The sequence below is a fragment of the Catharus ustulatus genome, chromosome 7, assembly GCF_009819885.2.
Source record: "Catharus ustulatus isolate bCatUst1 chromosome 7, bCatUst1.pri.v2, whole genome shotgun sequence".
In the NCBI taxonomy this organism is placed as follows: Eukaryota; Metazoa; Chordata; class Aves; order Passeriformes; family Turdidae; genus Catharus; species Catharus ustulatus.
The window spans coordinates 16,321,756-16,343,506 of record NC_046227.1 but is presented as its reverse complement, the minus strand read 5'-3'; the positions used below and the strand labels follow the sequence as shown (position 1 = coordinate 16,343,506).

At 41.0% G+C, this 21,751-nt stretch overlaps 1 long non-coding RNA gene across 1 annotated transcript in view; it reads right to left on the bottom strand.

Annotated features, from left to right (window-relative positions):
• The window catches only part of LOC116999075, a 58,175-nt gene extending 38,005 nt beyond the window's left edge, over positions 1 to 20,170 (bottom strand). The window contains exon 1 of the long non-coding RNA XR_004418518.1: positions 20,090 to 20,170. This is a non-coding gene — a long non-coding RNA (uncharacterized LOC116999075). The remainder of the gene's footprint in view (positions 1 to 20,089) is intronic.
• Positions 20,171 to 21,751: the final 1,581 nt, after the last annotated feature.

Here is a 21,751-nt window from a genome sequence, read left to right as displayed (position 1 = left end):
TATAGTGGAGATATAATATATGCCTGACATCACTAAGGTCAAGGCCATGGTGAAATTGTTGCAAATAGATCCAAAGGGTCTCCTCATTGTGGTAGGTGCTCGCTGCACATTTAATATTACGAGAAACAGATTAGTGCGGCACACTGCATTATGTTAGCCTTTTAGTTACAGCCTGCATAAAACTCCAGCTAATGTAACAGTGCTCCCTCAACATGAAAAGAGATTCCAGACAAGTTTGCTATGTCATTATATTTCATATTTTCTAACTGATAAATAATTAAAACAAGAATTACTTTACTGAAAAGATTCATTTAGAGCGCACATTTTCCATTACTCTAACTGTTTGAAGGGGTTGGGGGAAACATTTATTGCATACCTTACCTAAACTACCTTGCCATTAAAGTATCTAAATTACCTCAGTGAATTCTGAGCACAGAAGTGGTTGATGAATTGCTTTTTGCATAAATGCACTTTCCCTTTGCTAGAATCTAATTTTGTATATAAACATACACACACACACACACACACACACAGAGAGAATAAAGCAACTACTGAAATCTCTCAAGAAGAAAATTGAAGCCTGGAATTTTCTCTGCAATGAAGTTTTTCTAAACGTTGCTTGTATTATAAGCATCTTTGGACTCTCTGAGGACCAGCCAAAAATGGGCTCTTCTACAATGGTGAAAGAACAGTTAATGAATCATTTTCTCCTGTGTGAAAGTGCTCGTTGCTGTTAATTTGTCCATTTTTTACAGCCAGAGCTTTCTTAAAGTAAAAATTAACTTTCAGTTTAAAAGTCTATTTATCGTCCAAGGGGAAAAAAATTTTGCCAAGTGAACCATAAACAAATTCAGTATATGGCAGACTATGGAGATTTCCATTCCATTGAGCTGTATTATTTGTTTTATCTGGCATAAAGAGCATCAACAACCCAAGGACTTTCAATCTGCAATTCATCCCTTTAACTTGGCTCTAAAGTATTTTCATTCCTAAACAAAAGGAAGGGCCAAATTTACAAAGCTGCAGCATATACCAGAGCACAGCTATGGCACTTGGCTTTCCCCATGCTCTGGCTGGATGTATGGGATTTAATAGTTTCCTCGCCAGAAGAGTGGGTTACTTTTTGTTCCTGGTATCCCTAATGCTAAATGGAGGAAGGCTGAATTGGGTAGTAACTTTTGGCTTCCATTTCAGCTTAGTTTTAAGAATGTGAGTTACCCCATGAGCTGCAGGAACATGCAGGGGAAAATACTTGAATCAAGATCTTTACACAAATCCATATTTTTGAAAATAACCACTCCTAGAGGAGCTTTTATCTTCATGTGCCTTTGTCTCTGTCCTCACCTACTTCATTCAAATCTATGCCAGACTAGGGTGGTCAACAGTAATTATCATTTATCTTGTCACTGTATTTTGTGCTCTACATGCAATGGTTGATGGGTTTGGGTCAGTTCTTGTGGGCTAGGAGTCAATAGCATCTTTGGCCCATTGTACTATCTGTTGGTCAAAGCAGCAAAGAAATGGAATGACTGACCACATGATAACCCTTTCCTGAGGTTGTCTGGCAAGATAAAGAGAGGCAAGATTACCAAATGGAATTATTGAATCATATGCTTCTGATCTTTGGGCTGGTCTTTTTGGAAGGGCAGTTTTCATTACTGATAATGCAGTGGTCAGCTGCCATGAAGGTAATTGCTTTAAGGATATAAGTACTAATAAAAACTCCAAATCCTGTGATAGTTTCTTGTATGCAAACAAAAAATAGAAAATAGAAAATAGAAAATGGAACGAGTGACTCAGTATGGGCTGCTTTAATGACTATTTAATCTCTCCCATAAAAGAAGTTTAAATAATGCTGTTACGTGCTGATGCTCTTAGCACTTGCTTTGGTGCATGATGTATGGCCAGTGTCTGCTCCAAGAATCAACAAATGTGCATTATTCCATTAGCAGTTTTCTGTTTTCTACAAAGATTTACAATTTATTAGTTATTTATGTTAATGTACTAGTGCCTTGTTTTACATATTTATAATATCTTCTTTCCTCTGCCATGAAAAGGAATGAAAAGTTTAGGTATTGTGGATCAGTTCAGCTTACACAACATTTACAAAATGTCATTTATAAAAACAGTTGCATAGATAGTCCTTTCTATGCTTGGGACTGCTGTTACAACTTACATGAAACTCTTACTGAGATCAAAACATGACTGAGGCTTTTCTAATACTCTGCTTCTTCTTTCCCTCTTCTTTTCAGAAAGGGGGAGGAACTCCAGCGGTATGAACAGAGATGCCATGTTTTTCCCAGTAAAATTTGGGAGAAGTGTAGGACAAGGAAGAACAACAAAAGCCAGAAGATAAGAAGATTTCAGTAGGAAGAACTGACAGGGCAGAGGGTAGTGGAGCTCCAGAGGGTTTCTAAAAGCATATCTATTCAATAAAAATGTAGCTGATATCACTGACTACCCAGGAACTTATTCCTGCGCCTGTGTTATGCAGCAGGGGATACAACTTGGACATAAATCAGTTACTTCTGGCTGATTGTCTTTCCTTGATTTCCATGGCATGTAGTCTTTGCAGCACTTACCAACTCTGAACATTGTCAGCACCACGGCTGCAGAACAGACTTCCTAAATTCCTCTTTTGAAGATGTCTCCGTTACACTCAGCATCTCAGTTCTGCTTGTACAAGGGATTTAGCACAATGATGTCACTCTGAGCTAAGTGTAGGCAAAGGCACTGGGTTCGAGTGATGCTTTTAGTTTTGGCTGCTGACTGTATGAGGTCAATACTGGAGCACCTCTATCTAGCACTGTGATTTAAAAGTACATGATAATGTGATAAGGGTGATAAGAGTTTCATATTTCAGGATGCAAATTATTTGTTGATTCCTCATGTGTGCCTTCAATTTGTATTTTTAGCAATGCCTATATCCTCTAATCACATATTACCAACACTTTTTCATAAATTCTACTCATTCAACATATGCTATTACATCACCTCAGCAAAGGTTCAAGTTCATTAGCATCTGATGTCTCCTTGGTGGCCTATGCAAAGTGAGTAGCCTGTTGATGCAGTTCCTAGATATTTTAGTGATAAATAAATAAATAAATAAATCTGATATTTTCAGATGCTTTTAGTTGCACATCTGCCTGTGCTAGTGAACACGTCCCTGAACACAATGACAGTGAAAGAAGATTTTAATAAAAATGTTAACACACTGTTTCAGACACAGATCTACTTTATCTCTAGAGGAGTTTCAAAACCTTAGCTGAAAACCACATCTGACTTCCCTTTTTGTGTCCCCACAATGTGACTCAGCTTAAGCCACATTGGTTCCTAAATCCCTGTGGGAAACAATGAAGGATGTCCTGAATATTAGAATCCCTTATTTACTAAAGACTGCATCCACACTGACAACTCACTTTACACAGCCCTCCTAGCAATGACAGGCAAACGGGTTTCAGCTCTGCTGAGGTGACATCAATTCATCTCAGTGACAGAGACCTGGGCTTAGTTTCCAACACCCCAAACTCTCTCAGTCACAGAAAGCACCTCTGAACCACATTTATGTCTTCCAACAAATTTTCATTTACTTGCCTTTTCAGAGATTTCATTCTTGACATTTCTGAAAGCATTTTTCAGTTGTAGAGAAATCCTTTTCTTCCCAAGAACATTTCCAAGGCTCTGGATTTATTTAGGGTTAAGTTCAGCTGCATGTAAGAGTTTAAAGGTAAATGAATCTAAATTAAAACAACACAAAACAAAACAAAACAAAACCCACAAAACACAAAACAAAACAAAAACAAAAAAACCACTGACAAAACAAACTCCCCCCAAAACTCCCCCCAAAAAACCAAACAATCACCAAAACAAACAAACAAGAAAAAAAAACCCCACAAAACCAAAACAACAAAACCCCCAAATAGTGCTTGTAAATGATCTGTAAGCTTCAGTCGACATCAGCTTGTCAGTTTGCCTTTTATTTTTCTGCATGGCGAGAAGGGAGAAATTTGATCCCAAACCCAAGAGTTTTAATGACCCATCTTATTCTACCTAGTAAAGAAAAATATTGCCTTTATCTTATAACAGCCATAATGTTAATGAATATCAGAAGCTTCTTAAGAGTCCTGATGGGATATTGGGAGTGGTCAGGATCTGGCTGATGACAGGATTTTTTTGGTCAGATAAAATCTGATATACAAGGGTAAATTAAAAATATTCATCTTTACAGAAGAAAACTAATGCCTACATTGTTGTAATAATGCTGCTTTTGTCAATTTTAGCCAAATAGGAAGATGTCTGTCCCTCCTGCCATAGCACCCCATGCACCTGCTGTGGATTCACTCCAAAGGTGTGTTGCAGTGAGAGCAGGTGCAGGAGCAGAGGATGGATTTTCAACTGGGAAAGCAGCGTGTGCAATGGAAATGCTTTTCAGAAGAACCTGTAGCAGGACCCAGAATGCCAACAGCTTTTCTCTTATCAAGCAAACCAAGGCTCATACTTCTGGTTCCTGAACAAATGCTATAAATACACAACTGCCCCAATGACACATGCTGCAGCCTCCTCCTAGACCTTCCACTCTCTCCAAATAGCAGCCTTCCTGAACTAATATATAAAGAAATCATTCTATAAAAGGGCAAGAAAAGGAGGTTCTTTTGTCTGCAGAAAAGCCAGCTGATTTGAAAATAAATATAGCGGAAATATATAGCAACCAAGAGTAAATGTTATTTCTCTTCTAACTTGTAAAACTCAAAAATCCAAATAGTCTTAAAATGTGCTATCTCTGGTCTTCCAGCAGCAATCTTACTCAGAATTCAGAATGCTGACAGAAATAAATTAAAAATCACTTCATAAGAAAAAAATTGTGAGCAATTTTTGTCTTGTTTGCAGGATTGGATATCTTGCTAGGGCTTGAAGAACGCTGCTTTGGATTTCTCATATAGCAGGTAACTTCTTTGGGGAAATTAAGAAGCAAATTAAAGTGCTCTTTGTGGCTGCTGAATCACCCTGAAAGCATATATTAATTATTGTGAACATGTTATTCTTGCAGATGTATGTGCTGCTATAATAAATTATCATTTACACCGCAGCAGCCCCTGAGGCCATATCTGAGAGAGGAAACTCAGGGTATGTCTGGAGTGTGCACCCAGCAGTGGGGAGTGCCTGCTCCAGCCATCTCAGAGCCTCCTGCAGGTAAGACCCAGGTGTGCTTGGATTTTCTGATCCCAGCTTCTCCCTCATCTTTCCACAGAAAGGACACTGAAGGGTATGGTTCTGACAAGAGCCCTGAGTATCCAGAAGCTGCTACAGGGTTCCAAGGTGCCAGCTCCCAGCATGTACCATCACCTGCCCCAACCCTGAAAGACACATTTGTGATCTGGACCCCTTGTACTGGGAACCACAAAAGCCAACAGCAGTTTTCCAAGTTCCTGCATCAGTGCTTTATAGCCTTATGTACTAGATGCTTGACAGATGAAGATCAGAGATCTGCCCTCAAAGGTGTACAAAAGTCCAACAGAAGGGATGAGTAAATTGAATTTCAGAAAAAAAAATGTTATTTTTTAAAACTGGTTTAATACTTGGGAAGGTAGCAAAGCCACATGAAGAAGTTCTGACCAAAAAATCCCATAAAAAACCTATTTTGTACTATTATTTATTTAGACAAAGTGAAATTGAAATTGCAAAATGCACAACCAAATGCTAAAAGTTTTGATCTTGCTCAGGCATAAATGGGTAGGTTGTTTTTCATAACTGGGGACTTTCTGATTAGATAATTTGTTCATGCTTATTGGTCAAATTGAGCCATTTTCAAGGGAAAGTTTCAATGGCTCCAAGAAAAGTTTCTTAGTTTTGTTCTGCAGTTGGAAACATGGATAAAAGAGAATATGCAGATTTGGGCCAGCCTAGCAGAAGAGTCACAGACTCAAAACAGGTGAGACCTGTCTGGGAAGTGGCCAATTCACTCAAATAGTTCATACCTGCAGAACCAGGGATTACATCTACAATCTGTTTATCCATTCATTTGTTCCTTTTGAATTTTTTTTTTTTGCTATGGTTTCCCTTTTTCCTTTCTGCTAACATTTTACAAATGTTTTCCTTTTTTTGTTTTTATTTTTAATTTTTTAAAAATTTCCTCCACAAAGGAAGGATGAGGTCATTCTCCTTATCTCCAAAAGTGAGGAATTGCATGTGCTCTGTGCTGGGGTGCCACATCAGCTCTTATATATTCAAACCTGTGTTTTGTGAGCTCTCTCTAGCACAGCTCACAAAGACAGGGCAACCCTCCAACCCTACTGAAAATTGCAGCATATCTTTGTAGCAGCTAGAAACAGGTATTTGCCCTCCTTTCCCTGCTGAAGTTTCACTTACAGAACACCACAGAAATTCATACTTACAGCATGTACAAGATTTTATGAAAAGAATCCAAACAACCCAAACCCTGTAAAGAGACCTTACATTTCGTTCATCTTAGCATTTGTGTCTGCTCTGCTGGCAGAGAGCTCTAATTGTCAGGGACACAATAGGCTGTGCTCTTATCTGTGATTAATAGACATGATCTTTCCAGAATGATAAATGCAGGTAGGTAAAGTCTCTGTGACTATATCTATGCTACATCATAGATTATCAAAACCCCTACAATGTAGACATGATAATAAGTATCCATGGTGTCTAAAAGTGCTGGCTAAGAGTTCCTAATGTCTAGAATTCAATTTTTATGATTTTTATGTGGCTTTATGGGGGAATATCCACCACACCATTGAAATTCAGTTTCTTAGCTGCTGTTCAGCTCCCTGTTCTGAGATTTGCCCCACATTCCTCTCTGAGATTCCCTTCAAACAGGAAGAGGGATCAATGCCCTGTGCAACAGGACAGTGTGGACCTACAGAAGTGTGCACCATCCCCAGTGTGGCTCTCTTGAGGGCAAAAGGGCAAAAATTAATCTTACTCACAGAAACAAGTAATCCTCTCTTGCCCCTTTGCCATGGTGGCACCACAGCTCAAAAGAACTCAAAAGAAGCAATGAAACACTCATGTTCTTGATTTCTGATAGCAATGTTTCAGAAGGTTGAGGGCCTCTGACAGCTGCTGCAGAGATGAAATGCCACCATTATTGTATCTCATGCCATCCAGTCATGAGGGCAAGAATGGTGGTTGCAAATGATAACCAGCGTAATTAGAGCCACCCGTTAAAGAGATTAACAAACTGCAAAAGCTATGGTATATGAGATGAACAGCACCACACTACTGTGCAGATGAAAACATCTGCAGTAGAGATGGGACATTCAGAAATGTGCTACAAATTTTTCAGACACTCTTGAAGCTCAAGACTCAGGCCACACACTGCGAGCAGATGGCTCCACTATGCTTTGTCATACACAGAAACACTGCTCTGTTGTCATGCAGATTTTTGTTGATCGCAGGTTGATGGTATTTGGCAGTAACCATGGTGGAGCTTTTTTCCCTTTTTTTGGTATCATGGGTTATTTCTCCAGAGGAACATGGAGTGGTGCTGAGATGTCTGCTCCGGTATTTCCTCAGACCACCATGTGAGGATGGGAAAGGAGCAGCATAGCTCCTCTCTATTTGCATGGGAGCCAATGACCAAGCAGGAGGTTTTGGCTTGCATACAGCTGTCTGAGGCAAGCTTGGAGATGAGGAGGTTCTTGATACTCAGATCCTGAGAAGCAGTTTTTTCCTGTGTATGTATTATGTAGCAGGCTAAGAATTAACCATGGTGGAAAAACCTGTATGAGGTTTGTATTCGATTTTTACCTCAAGTTTGTGATAGACTTCCAGTCAGAGAAGCAATGGCCAGAAAAGTTTTCCAGTAAAGGCTGGTCAGATTCTTAAATTTCTTCCTCTTAGAAATTTTCAGCTCTTAAACTGCTGATAGTTTTTCTTGAGATGCTTAAGAGAGAAGCACAATACCCAGAGTTCAGGAATGCGTTAGCTAAAACCTCTAGCTAAGCTGCAGTGAGCCTGCTTATAACTGCAGGCAGGTCTGATTTACCCAGCTGCACCAAACCTCTGTTTTGGTGCTCCTGACAAGTGACACCCTTCTGGGGAGAGCTGACAGTTTTGCTCTGTGTCCTTGCAGCCTTATAACCCATCAAAGCCTCTCTTCCATAGGGGAAACTATTTTTCCAATGTACTTCACCTGGCAGACCCAAACTGGGAATTTGCAAAAATGAGAAGCAAAGGTTGTTTCTCAGAAAAATGTCTGAGCCCATGACTGGCTATGTCTACTTTTAAAGTCATGTTTCTTAAAACCTTTTGTTACATCACACTTTATCTGTCTAATTGCTAAGTTTCCTCCAAGACTCTGAGTTGCTACAGATATCTATTTCCATTTCTGCACAGGAACAACTTTTAATCTTCTGATGAATACCAACAAAATACGGGGAAGCTCATCTTCTAAATACTGATGATAATGACCAAGATGATTGTGTTCAAAGACATTTATTAAGCACATTTATTCCCCCAAAGCACACAAGCCATGGTATCTTGGGTGCAGAGATAGGATATATAAACAGTTTTTTACACATGAATGAAGAGTCTTCTTCTATTTTTAAATAACTAAAGATATAACAAGTGAGAAATTATCATCAAATTGACAATTTGGTGGGCAGAAGTACTGTCAGAGAATCAAAAGGAGGAGGAATCAAAAATATGAAAGGAATTTTGAAGCAGCTTCAGGAAAATGCCCACTCAGAAGCCACGTGGGCATTTTTTGGACGACCTATGCATGGAAGACCAACATAAAATTATTTTTTATCACCTTGAGGAAATTCTAATAGAACAAGTGTAGAAGACATTTCAGCAGAAGCTTTAGACTGGTCACCTGATTAAACAAAGATAAGCACATGTTTAAGGGACTTGCTGCCTTGGGATCTTAATTATTACGGACAATTTCCATGTGTGTGTTTGCTTTAACATTGTCTCCTGCTGGAAAACAGCTGGCTGCAAATGGGCTGGCAAGGTAAACAGAAACAGGCCTGCAATGCCCAGCACTCAGACAAGTCTCATCACCAGCACAAACAGGCTGCCAACCTGACAAGCATGAAATGTCTCGGAAGAATCCACATTTCATAGCTGTTGTGCCTCGTGGATGTGTCACAGGCAAGCAGCAAGATATTCAGGGCACAGTGACACAGTATTGTTGCATATCAAATATTGAGGAAAGAACACAGATCCTAGCAATTCATTTTTCTTCTAAAATACATTGGTTAATTTGGTGCTTGCGAATAGACCCATGCTCTGTTCATCTACAGTACAATGCTGACAGAACTGCCTGATTCTCCATTAGTAAACCTCAGCAGTTTATTATTTTTGAGTTAATTGCTAATTGTTGAACTCAAAGCCTAATCCAAGTGATTCACAGGTTGACAGACCTATTGCTCTGTCTACATGCCTAAATTTTAAATGACTGTTAGAGGTGAATCTCATTAAACAAATACAGACAGAGCCATGTCAAGAAAAGGCTGCATAGAGCTGAGTCACTCCATAGTTTGAATAGTGAGAAGATGTACAGAAAGAGATGAAAACAGATGTACTAGGGGAGGGTTATCTATAGTACTGAGTAGTGGAATAGATACTGGCAACAGAAAGCAAATACCTAATGATGGTGCCAAGGTTTTGATTTTGACAAGATAAGAGAGTTGTGATGATTGAGGAGACAAATGGGATATGATGAGAGAAAATTAAGAAAAAAAACCCCAACATACTTTTCTATTGGAGAATGATAGTCTAATGTAGTAATATAGAACAAACAGCAGAGAATGGAGCAGGGACAAGGTTGCTGGATAAGGCAAAGAAACAAAACCCAGGCTTTGAGGGGTAGCTGGAGAAGAAGAAATAGATAAATGTGTATGGAAATACAAGAAGAAAACTTTCCCAGAGCCACAAGAACCACAGTGGGGTAAAAGGGATCAGGTTATTGCAGGTACCTCACATTTGCCTTATCTACCTGCTCACGAACTGACTGGAGTGTGTATTAAAGTACACAGTAAGGAGCTTCTACCCTTGTCCTCAATGACAATGAGCTAAGTGTAAGTGATGGAAGCCTGTTAAAAACGGCCTCAGACAGAAGCTCAGCAGATGAAAATGCAGTAAAAATAAAAGTTAAAATATCACCCTTTGAGGAGTGGCTCAACCTATGAACTGCATGAACTGCCTGATGGTCCTATCCATGCTTTTTCCATGGATGTCACACCTGGGAGGCACTGCCCTTGCAGCCTCCCATTTCACAGGCAGCAGGGCACCTCTGTCTGCATGAGTCTGGTCTCAAAAGTCATAAAGTTGCAATACACTGGCCTACTTTGCTGTCAGGACTGAACTATGAAATGGAAAAATCTGAAATTATGTTCAAAGAGCAGAAATAGTGCTTTTGACCACCAGAGTTCACAGCATCTATATTGCAGCAAATGAGACAAGTACAATTTGATGTTTTTCTGTCATTTTCCACAAAGACTTAATACTTCCCAGCTTCACCTAGTATGTACATGGAGATAAAGAATATTTACAAAGCATTCTTGAAATCACAGGGACAAAAAGCATAATGAAAATATTAAGTTTGCATTTTTTTGAGCAATGAATGATACTGCAGCAATCCCAGCCTGACGATGCACTCACAGACCTCTCGGTGACTGGAGCACTGTGCTGTGTAAGTACCAATTATGTTGCTACAGCTCCTGAATGGCTCCATTTTGTTGTTAAAATGAACAAAGGATGCCTACGAGGCAGTGAAATGTAAGGTGCTGAGAGGAAAGTTTTCTGTGGTGCGCTGGAGGAATGTGGGCAGCAAGGCTAACATGACAGGACTTGATGAATGATGATACACGAAGAGAGGCTGGGCCAGATGTGTGCATGCAGTGAACGTCTGTCCTCGGTGAGCTGGGTAACTCACTGGGAGAGAGCAAAGAAAAGCTCCTTTCTATGACAGGATTTCATCCCCCTCTTTTGTCAGGACCTTTCTTTTTGAAATGCTACCCTTGTACCATGGTGGCCATGGGCTACACTGTGTTAACCCATTTTGACAGGAGGGTAACAGTGGAACAGCTTCATCAGCAGACAGGAGTGACTTGGGCTCCCTCCAAATCAAACCCTCAGGAACCAAGCTTGCTGTTGATGAAATAATCATCACCTCAATTATCGACAATTAACACAAGCAAATTTGACTCTAGCTACTCAGTACTAGGAATTCAAAAATGCTGCACAATTAGAAGTGTCTTGATTGATCTTTTAACATTGAATCTAAAGACAAGAAAAGTTTAATTACATTTGAGGAATTTAAAAGATATTGTTTATGTAACATTCCAATAAATAAATTACCTGAGCGGAGTATTTTGCCCACCTCTGGTTAGGAAAGCCATATCTGAAATAGTTTCTAAACAAGTAGCATTTAGTTTCAGAACACACCTAACATCCTACTCTGCTGACTATCTGGATGCATTATTGACAGCAATGTGTGGAGAGGAATAAGGTTAAACCAGGCAGAACTTAGTTATCACAGCACTTCTAACACCAATCACCAGAAAAGAAGTTAAGGAAGTTAAAGTCTCTGAGTAGAGATTTCCTTTACACTGTAGTTTTTCCATCTTTGCAGATGAAATGTACAGAAACATGTGTCAATTGTAAGGTCTTTTTTGTGTAGTTTTGCACTGGAATCTCGTGTTGTAATCTTCTTGTACTGAGAAAGCTTACAGGCCACCTCCAATACTGTGGGAGAAAATACCTGATGAAAGAGATGTTAGAGGTAGGTGGGCTCAACACCATTGTAATGTAACACTGCAGCCCACAGTGGTAAAACATAAATGTTAAAGGTGGCAGTCTGTGGCTTTAGATGAAAGAAAAGTGTGTGTAAATTTGCAAAGCATTCCGCAGCTTGCTTGTGATCAGAACTCTGGAAGAAGAGCATTTTTTATACAGCTAAACACAATATAAAGTGGCTGATTGCATGTTTTTCAGGTTTTTTGCCTTTTAACTTACAAAATTTCAAGCGGATTAACAATAAAATCAATTAATGTAAACTTTACGTGACTCCTCATTGGCTGTCAAGGACAACTGGGATAATGGACCCATCAGATAAAGAAGCATGTTCCCCTCCTGAACCCATTTTTTATCTCAGTTTATTACAGTGAATTGTCTTTTCAGTGGATATTTGATGAGAAATCATGTTTTTCCGAGCCCTTTTTAAGACAGACAAAAATGAATTGGTCCCTCTTTAATGACCTACATCAGGCAATTTATCTAAACATTGTAACATACTCATACATAAAAGTTAGGGCAATTCCTTCTCTTAAACCATGCAGTGATTAACTTTACTTGTGTATTTATTTCAACATGCTGGAGACGTCAGTCATGGGACTTACTTAAAAGTGTACCAACAACTCCCTTTTCCAGGCAATTATATTTAAGAAACCTTTAATTTTATTGTACCTAATCAAAAGAGGAAATTGATTTAACAATAGATGAAAATAGTCTGGATACATTAAAATCACATATAAGCATAAAATTGAAACAAAATCTGTTATCAGGGCAGTATTTTGTTACAAAATACTCATAAGCAGCTTTGTATTTTAGTATTCTTATGTGGGCATTTAAATGTCAGCAGCTTTCTTTCTATATTCTTTCTTTTCCCTGGGTCATCAGCAGAGTAACAGCTGAGATTTTTATTTATTTTTCAAGTACCATGCTGTTATAGGGTCTTGCAGATATGTCCTTGATTTCCAATTTATTTCCTGATACCAAATGTTATGAACCGGTACTTATAGAAATAATAAGAAGTGTGGGACATCATCAGAAAAAAAAAATCGTTAAAATCCTTTCAGTGCTTTGAAATACTAAAATAATAAAAACAGTGAGCTAGTATGTCAATCTTACTATTTCAGCTACAACACAAGGCCAGGTGCGTGCTGGTATCTACCCCAGCCCTTTGATGGGAGCCAGTGCCATGTGTAGCCACATCGTGTTCACTGGTCTTGCAGAACTAAGTGCAGCACCAGGGTTTCTGCTGGCTCTGCTCATGCTGAAAAGTAACTTTCTTACTGCAGTCACCTGAGGAACCTGCTTATTTAAGTCAAGAAAACAGAATCTGGCCTTTGGCACACAGTCTTACTATTTCCCAGTGAGTAAGTAATGATCTACAATGCCCAATAAAACACAACTACTGTGGAGTGAATGTTATGATTGTTACGAGGTCCAGATACACTCTACCAGAGAGCAAGGGCAGCGTTAGGTGTTCACAGCCCGCAGCAGTTGTAAGGTATCTTGTGTTAGCACTTGTTGGCATTACTCCAGGAGGAGCTTGTGTGCATAAAGTCAGAGCTTCCAGCTCAGAAGGGGGTCTGCCAGCCCTGGGGTTCAGTATTCCTCCCATACCTCACATCCCAGAGCTGAGAAACCCAGAACTCATCCATACTGGTATTTGCTTACACTGGCTGGCAAAACTGGCCAAGCAGAGCACTAAGGACTGTACTGGCCCTCCTAAGAGGGATGTGGCATCTTAGAGCTCCTGGTATACTGGCAAGGTGGAGTGAGCCCCTTAAGGCTCAGTCCATATTCTTTCTGGCTATTCTTTCATTTCTTTCTTTTGTATTGGAATAACAGCGATCAGGTAGGAATGGGAATAAAGTAAAATTAGCAAACGTCTGATAGATTTTAAAGTGACAGTGTCACTGGTGAATGGATGATGCTGGAAAATGGTGGTGGCACTTTAGAAATGTCCAGTCATCTACCCAGTGATCAGGCACACCATCAGCAATCATGCATAATAAGGTAAAAATGCCTTTCTGGAAATGCCTAAGTAGGGTGGCCTTTGACAAATACTAGACAGGGTGATTTTTTTTTTTTTTTTGTCTCAGAAGTAAATAATACATCTTTTATGACCATAAAAAAAATTCTCTGCTTTGTCTCTTTAGATCACCATAAGAACAAGTGACACAGACAACTATTGTCCAAATAAGTAGACTGACTGATGCTTTTAACATTGATATTCTTTCCCCCCCGCCCTCTGCATTTGGAAATCATAGAGAAGAAATAGCAGCTATGCAACTTCAAAGAACTTGCTAGCACTGGATGTCATTAGAGATACTACAGCTGTTCTTCCTTACTCCGATGGCTCTGGCTCTCAGATGCAGCACGTTCTAAACAACAGTAAGCAGGGGATGGACAATAATTTACTCTCTTTAAGTTTTGGTGTAAGTATATACAAGAAGTAAGTATATACCAATCTATACCAGAAGATATGCGCCTTCCAATTTAATTTCAAAACTCTGCTAACCCTGCTCACAGCTAAACCATGGGAGCCTGGAGCTAAGATGCTTTACTGGTTCATGGACTAAGTGTGTAAACCATGAGGAAGGGGTGGATATGTGCTTTTGGGTGCTTGGAAGAGCCTGAGCAAGGCAGAGCTTCAGGGTGGTAGAGGGGCTCCAGGCAGTGTTACTGAATCCATCCTAAGCCTTTGGTCCCAGAGACCAAAAGCATTTCAGGAGGAGTTATTCAGCTTGTCTGCTACAGGAACAGTGGCACAAGAAGAGACTACTGTCAAGAATGACCATGATGTCATAACTTTGATTTCATTTCTGTGTTAGACTCTCAGGTACCCTGATGTAAGTGGCTGTATGGTTTGTATAAAAATACTCCCTTCCCACACAAAAATGGGATTACTGGTCTTAGCATCACTCAAACTAGTATAAGGCCAAAGCAGGTGTCTGTCACTCAGTAACTTATTTTGTGTTTTGTTGCTCTTGCTAATCATAAAAATTTTAATATATTAGTCCTTCTCATAGCATTCCACATCATCCTGTACAGCTTTCACAGAATCAGAGGGTATCTTGAGTTGAAGACACCTACCAAGATCATCATGTCCAGCTACTGATATGGGCCATAAGCCAGATCCTTCTGCTCATTCCCCATCACACCTCCCTCACGAGGCACACAGTCTACGTGCTGGTTCAGCAAAATACACAATGCTACAAGGGTTCAGAGTGACAAGAATGAGAAGTTCTGGTACTCAACTGGGACATTGCTTTTTCCTGGGAATGCTCAAGCCCTGATAAGTTTGCATTTCCTCTGCATATGGATGAACTCCCCTGGTGGGATGAGCAGGTTAGCCAGTTATTTGTGTCACCATTGGGCTTGCCATTAATAGTGAACACTGTCTGGCACGGAATGCATTGTTATCAGGCCTCTAAGGTATCACATATGATGGGCACAATTCACGCTTCTTGGAACTATTATTCCAAGCTTCCTGCCAGCTCCTTAGTTTACTCAGGCTTCTTATTTCCAAGGTTATTTTTGCAGCAACAAAGGCTGGAAATGTAAGACCCGATTCTCTGCCAGAGAGAGCTGTGCCCTGGCTGCCTGCACTGGGGCACCACGGGGCATTCCACAGGCTCTTGGAATGCTATGGCCACCCCAGCAGGAACTCCCCAGCTCTGGTTACAAGCCTGGAGTCAGCCAGTCACACTAATGCTTCTCTCCTTCAGGACCACAACAAAGAACTTCTACCAGTCTGAAAGCCATGAAACTCCCTACCCACCTTTTCATTATGAAAATCTGTAATTTGCTTTTCAGTTTGCTGTTGTAGCCAGGTAGATGTGGGGCTTTTTCTTTACCGGGCTCCAGGACACGCCCTCCACTGTACTACCAAACCTCCGTGATTGGTATCTGCAGGCAGCAATGGGCAAATGCGAATCACCCAGCAGTTGGTAACATTTTATTGAAAGTGGGTAAATATAAGGCCAAAGACACAAGGGATCATGAGCCACAAACTGAAGGGAAGACAGGACACTAAACAGGAGCCAAATGCATTGCTCTGTACTTCCAAGTCAGGAAGTAAGGACATTCTTTCAAAACAGCAGATAATGAGTATGGAAAAATACCTACAACCAGGAAAATGTGAAACTAGCATTATCAGGTTTATATTTATTCCAGTTTAATGGACTTTATCTGGGATATATTAAAACAGTTCTAAGCAATACTTCTGCAGTTGAAGATGGGTCAGGTTTTTCATTGCAAACACAAATTTCAGGGCTTATAGTTCAGCTTAAGCATGTGATAGAACTGCTGTATCTGGGTGTGGTTCCTCCTTCCCTACACAAGACTATCCAAACCAGCTATGTTGTTTTTACTTAGAAAAACAAACACAAAGAAATTGTTTGGGGTCTCCATCCAAATATGGCTGATTTTCCCTCTGACAAGAGGATTTAAAACAGAATGGGAATGTCAGAACAAGTTCTTGCTCTAAGAAGATTCACTATTTGCAATGGATGAAGATTTACTCACTTTCATAATTATTTCCAAAACAGAGTTCTGTCAGCATCTGGCACTGTTAGTGGGAAATTACTGGAATACACACAGTGAAGAGTTTAGTTCAATGAGGATATTAGGTACCAAAAATGCTAGTGTGGCTTTCCACTTCAAGATATGCACAGTGCAGATTATGCTGAACAGTAGCAACAGATCTTGTCTACACATAGAGTTATTCCTTCAAAACCATGTCTGGATCCTCCCTATTCCAGAAAAAAAAGAGTGTGTTTGATGCTGTGCTTCAGTAATTTTCACTGTAAATTAAAATAACTGAAAAGAAGAAGTTCTATTCTTCAGTAAATGAGTCCATACACAGCGTTCTTTAAATATCTTTTGCATTATAAAGTCATATCCTACCACAACCTAACTCTGAATTGCAGATAATATTGTATTTATAAAGTGTATACTCTCAGGGGATAAGAAATATTGCTCAAAATGCCATCCAAATGTTGAAAATGTAACATTTACACTGGATAGGTGCCATCCTTGTCTGGCAGGCTAATGGATCAGAAAAAACCGTCTGTGAAAAGACGACTGTAGCAGTGGCTGGGAGTCTAGCAGTTTCTTTTTCCCTCCCTCCCCTTTTAGCAAAATTGTACTTCCTGGTGTTATGGTTTAAATCAGATTTTGAGAAGTCCATTATGATGCATCTGTTTAAAATATCAAGGGGAAGCACAATTCAATAACACTAAATGTACAAAAGCGAGGGCTGTGAATTAATACTGTCTCTGCTGCTTAACTCACTGCCTCTCGTGTTACAGCGTCACTGACACACAGTTTCACATCTTCTAAAACGTGTCAGGAACTGCAAATAGCCAGTTGTGCCTTTGAATGTCTTCCCATGCCCTTGCATCATCTACATCAGACCTGGTGGTCTTACATAGAGGAATCCAACCTTGTTGATTTTACGATAATATTTTAGTTATGTTGCAGTTATAGGAAATCAAAATATTATATACCTATTTGTCTTTTTGGCAGTTTACACTTTGTGTTGCCATTTATATTACCTGGAGAAAAGCCCCTCAGATAACCTATGCAAATCATTTGTAGAGAAGCTAATTTCTATTTCTTCTAAAGCCAATTTTAAATCTTCTCCATATGGCTGATACAAAGTATTATGAGGCAGTTGATGAAAACGTGGCTCCAAAGAAGTCAGCGAGTTTTGACACAGACTTCAGGAGAGCCAAGATTTCATCCATTATCTCTTTCTGTAGCATAGGGTCCAGCTGTATTTCAGCTAAAAAAAAAAAAAAGCAAAAATAAAAATCCATCAACAAAAGACTGAAGCTATTAATCAACGTAGAAAGATCTGGTTAATGTATTGCAAGGTAGGTCTCTGTTGGATGGTGCATGCCTTTAAATTCTGCAACCATTTAAAGAAACACTGCCAAAAAAGTGCCACATGTGCAGCCCCAGTCATGGAGCCCAGATAATATCCATCCTGCCTACTGCAAGTATCACATGCTGCTGTAACTGGGCTTTCCTTCCTCACCTTCTGTGGCCCTTCTGACAGGCAGACTGCAAACTTCCCTAGGCACAGCTCCAGTGTGCTTATCGCAGCTGGAGTTGCAAATGTTTGGTACTGAAAGGACCAGGGATGAAGCTGGATGCAAACAACAGGAGTTCCAGCCTTGTCTAATGCAGCATCAGACATCTGCCCATTGAACAACCTTTATTATGCCCATCTGAACATAACCTACAGTTGCCTGGTGTATCTTTGTCTTTTGAATTTTACATCACATTAAGCTGATACAAAAATTCCAAAACCACCCATCACAAATTAGAATGCTAAATTTAGGAAAAAAAGTTTCTCTTACCACTGAAACCCTGATCCTGATAATTGTGTACCCTGAATTCCTGTCTGTAAACCCCAGGGAACAAATGGGATTCTTCATGTTGTGATATTGTACAAGTACTTGCTCAGACAGAGAACAGCACAAAATAGCAAACAGCTGATCAACCAGATGACAGAGTTATGTTTTTAAGACGATATTTAAAAATAAAAGTGGTCTGCACACCACAGCCTAAAGAGGGAATTCCCAGGAATGTTTCCAAAATCCAATAAATATTAGTATTGATCCAGAAAAGTCTTTCAGTAAAGCAAACTAACTCCAAACCGTTTCATTTCACTTAAAAACTCTTCAAAGTTATGTAGTCACACACCTTAGCCACATGTATGTGGAATTCTGTAGTGCTTTGCTGACTTTTTAATTCATCTAAGTTCAAAGCTTTGATCACAGTGCTGCTACACTTTCTGTTTGCATTTTTGCAGTCCTTACATTATATTTGGTGAGAGAAAAATTAAAATTTGATTAGAGAGAAAGAAAATAATTATTTAGCTTTCTTTGAAAACGTGTGTTTCCACAGATGATATAGAGCTCAAGATTTTAAAAAAATGCAGTAGACAATGTGACGTGGTCATTTTCTCCTGCTTAAAAAGTACAACTTTCTGTGAGCACTGGTAACTGCAGTTATTACTGTAAAATTATGGAAGATTTATATAAAATCTGAGATCGAAGAAAAGGAAGGGTTTTTCTCCTTTTCCAAATGTATTTTATTTCTGTAATTTGTCAGTAAATGTATATATGAATTACCAAGTAATATCCTCATTGTCTTAAACAGAGGTGATGAACATAAGGGTATACAAAACATTACAAGCTTTGAATCAGTGAGATAAATATACATTTTAAGGCTGTATGGTCTGCACATGCACGGAGCCAATTATGTCCAAACAGAAATACCTATTTTTAGAAACCAGCCTTAATTCAAGACAGTCAAACTAAAGCAAGCACTGCTCTATACTATACCTACAACTTTCCCATTCATTCAGACGTCTCAAAATAAAGAACAATACTGTTTCTGTTTCTCTTTGAAACCCTGGCATAATACACGATGTAGAGATTCAAAGCGACTGAAATGCACTGAGTTGTTAGAATTTCTACTAAAAATAACTTCATGGTTATTTTTTTTTTACTCTTAGTGAGAAGGAGGCTCGTTGTTCCTGCTCATATATCGTCTGCTTTTCAGCCAGCTTTCCCTTATGGATCCCTCACTGCCCGCTCCCTGCCGGGGCTGCTCCGGCTGCACTTCGGCGGGCACCGGCTCAGGCTCAAAGACAAGCCAGGCTTAGGCAGCGAGTCACTATTTCTCCTACAGTGGCCTTGAACATCAGCCTTGCCACATGAAAAGCAGCTATCCTTCATCTGAATAAAACGAAACTTAAAATATTTTCTACCCACAATTTCCTTGTTTTATTACTATTACTCCCCTCCCTCCCTCTCTCCCCCCTCCCTCTCTCTCCCCCCTCCCGCGTTAAGTTTCGGGCGGCTCTGGCAAACTCTCCATGTGACGGCAGCGTGGTCGCTTCCTTCCCGGCCAGCCACAGGCAAACCCCGATGGAGCATCAAGGGACGGACATGCCGAGGGGGAAGCGATGCCCCGAGAACCCGGCATCGCCGCCTCGCCTCTTCCCCAATGCACCCCCAGCGCCCCAAGCAGCCGGGACACGAGCGTAGCCCCTTCCCACGGGCAAGGACGGCCGGCACGGCACGGGGGAGCGCGGCCGGCAGCGGCAGCCTGTCCTGTCCTGTCCTGTCCTGTCCTGTGCTGTCCTGTCCATCCCATCCCGTTCCGTCCCGTTCCGTCCCGTCCCGTCCCGTCCCGTCCCGCCGTGTCCCCCGCCCCGCCGCGGCCGTGTGCGGCGATGCTCGTCCGGTCCCCGTCCCGACCGTGCCTTCTCCCCGAGCAGCGCCGACGGCGAAGCAAAGGCTGCGCTTACCTGGCTCTGCTCGGCCCGGGGCGCAGAGGGCGAGCACTCTCTGCGGCCTCGCCCGCCCGGCACGGGACGCCCTGCCCCGGGCGCGGGGAGCCGGGGCGGCGGCGCGGCCGAAGCCGTCGTGAGCCCGCTCTGCGCTGCCTGCCCCGCCGGGAGTCTTACAGCCCAGATATACCCGTATTGTTTTCCTCGCACCATTTTTTTTTTTTTTTTGATTTGCAAGAAGACGCCAAAATCCCCGTAAATGGCTCATTTCTGGGGCGGGGGGCGCTCCCGGCGGCCCGCGGGGGTCGCGGCGGAGCCCTCACATTCCCGCTCCCACAGCGCCGCCTGGCGGCGCGCCCGCGCCCCGCGCCGCCGTCCCCGCGGCCCGCCGGGAACACGCGGGGATCGCCATAAACGAACCCCCCGTGACCCATATTCCGTTCAAGTGCAATCCTTCTTTTTTTGCTTTTCCGCCCCCCCTCCTTTTTTCCCCTCCCGGATCCTCTTTCAAGCCCACTCCACGCTGCCGCGCTATTACATGCTAATTTAATTTTACTATGGACGATATTTTCAGCATTTGCTGAGGACAGTAAATTTTGTAGTTTATGTTATTTCACTTTTTATGACTTTTTAACACTTAATAAAATTTTATTAGAGCACTTTTGTGTTTACAAGGCCACAAAACTCTTGGCAGGTTGTCAGAAGTCCTTTTTATTATGATCCTACTGATATACTGCGAGTAATGAAATAATCATGTCCAGAAATGTATCAAAGGCCAGAGGGATTATCCAATTTAATGGCTCTACAGATGCGCTGTGAGGGATACGGACAGGCAACGCGTCGACAGGCTAAAAGGCGTGTGCGAGGCGGAGGAAGCCCTGCTTAATTTCTTTCCCATTGCAGGCTGGTGCTGTTATCCTGGAGGCTCCGGGCTCGGTCAGGTGACTCCCTGTGCTTTCAAGAAAAATTGATTTTTATGGTGCAAAAAGCTCTTTTTTGAAATTCTTCTTAGGTGTGCATCTAAGTCTGACGCGCTTGCTCTGGTGTTTCCACCGCTTGCGACACTCAGCGAAACACAATTTACTGGAAAACACCCAATGTCATCGTGCCATTGTGCAGCAAACAGTGGCTTTGGGCGTTAGGATTTAGTCGTGCAGCCAACAAATAAATACACAGAAAAAAGAAAGACCAAAATAAACAAACATAAAAAAAAATGAAAAGCAGAACAAGCTGGTGAGATCAAATACAAGTGAGATATTTAAGAGCTCTTTGTGAAATTATTGTTTTTTGCTTTTGTCTTAGCCAGCACAGGGTTGTGGGAGTGCTCTTGTTTGTGCATGTGCCTTCCTTCCACAATGGTCTGTTTTTCTGCACTGCTGCAGTGCTATAGTCTGAGATACTGCAGCTGTTTTTTAAGGCAATTTCCTTTTATTTTAAATAATTGTTCATTTAACATATGTTGTTAAACTCATTCTTGCGTCAAAAGGAGGCGATTGTACTTCCTGACCCTGACAGCAAGGTGGGTGGCTTTGTTTTATAATTAAATTTGCTGTGTTCAGTTTCATATTTTTCCTTCTCTGCTATTTCCCAAAGACATGCCAGAAAAGATAAAAGGTAGCAATAGGACCAGGAACACTTCAATGCCAGTTTTCTCTCTTTAACACACATTGTTCCAAACTT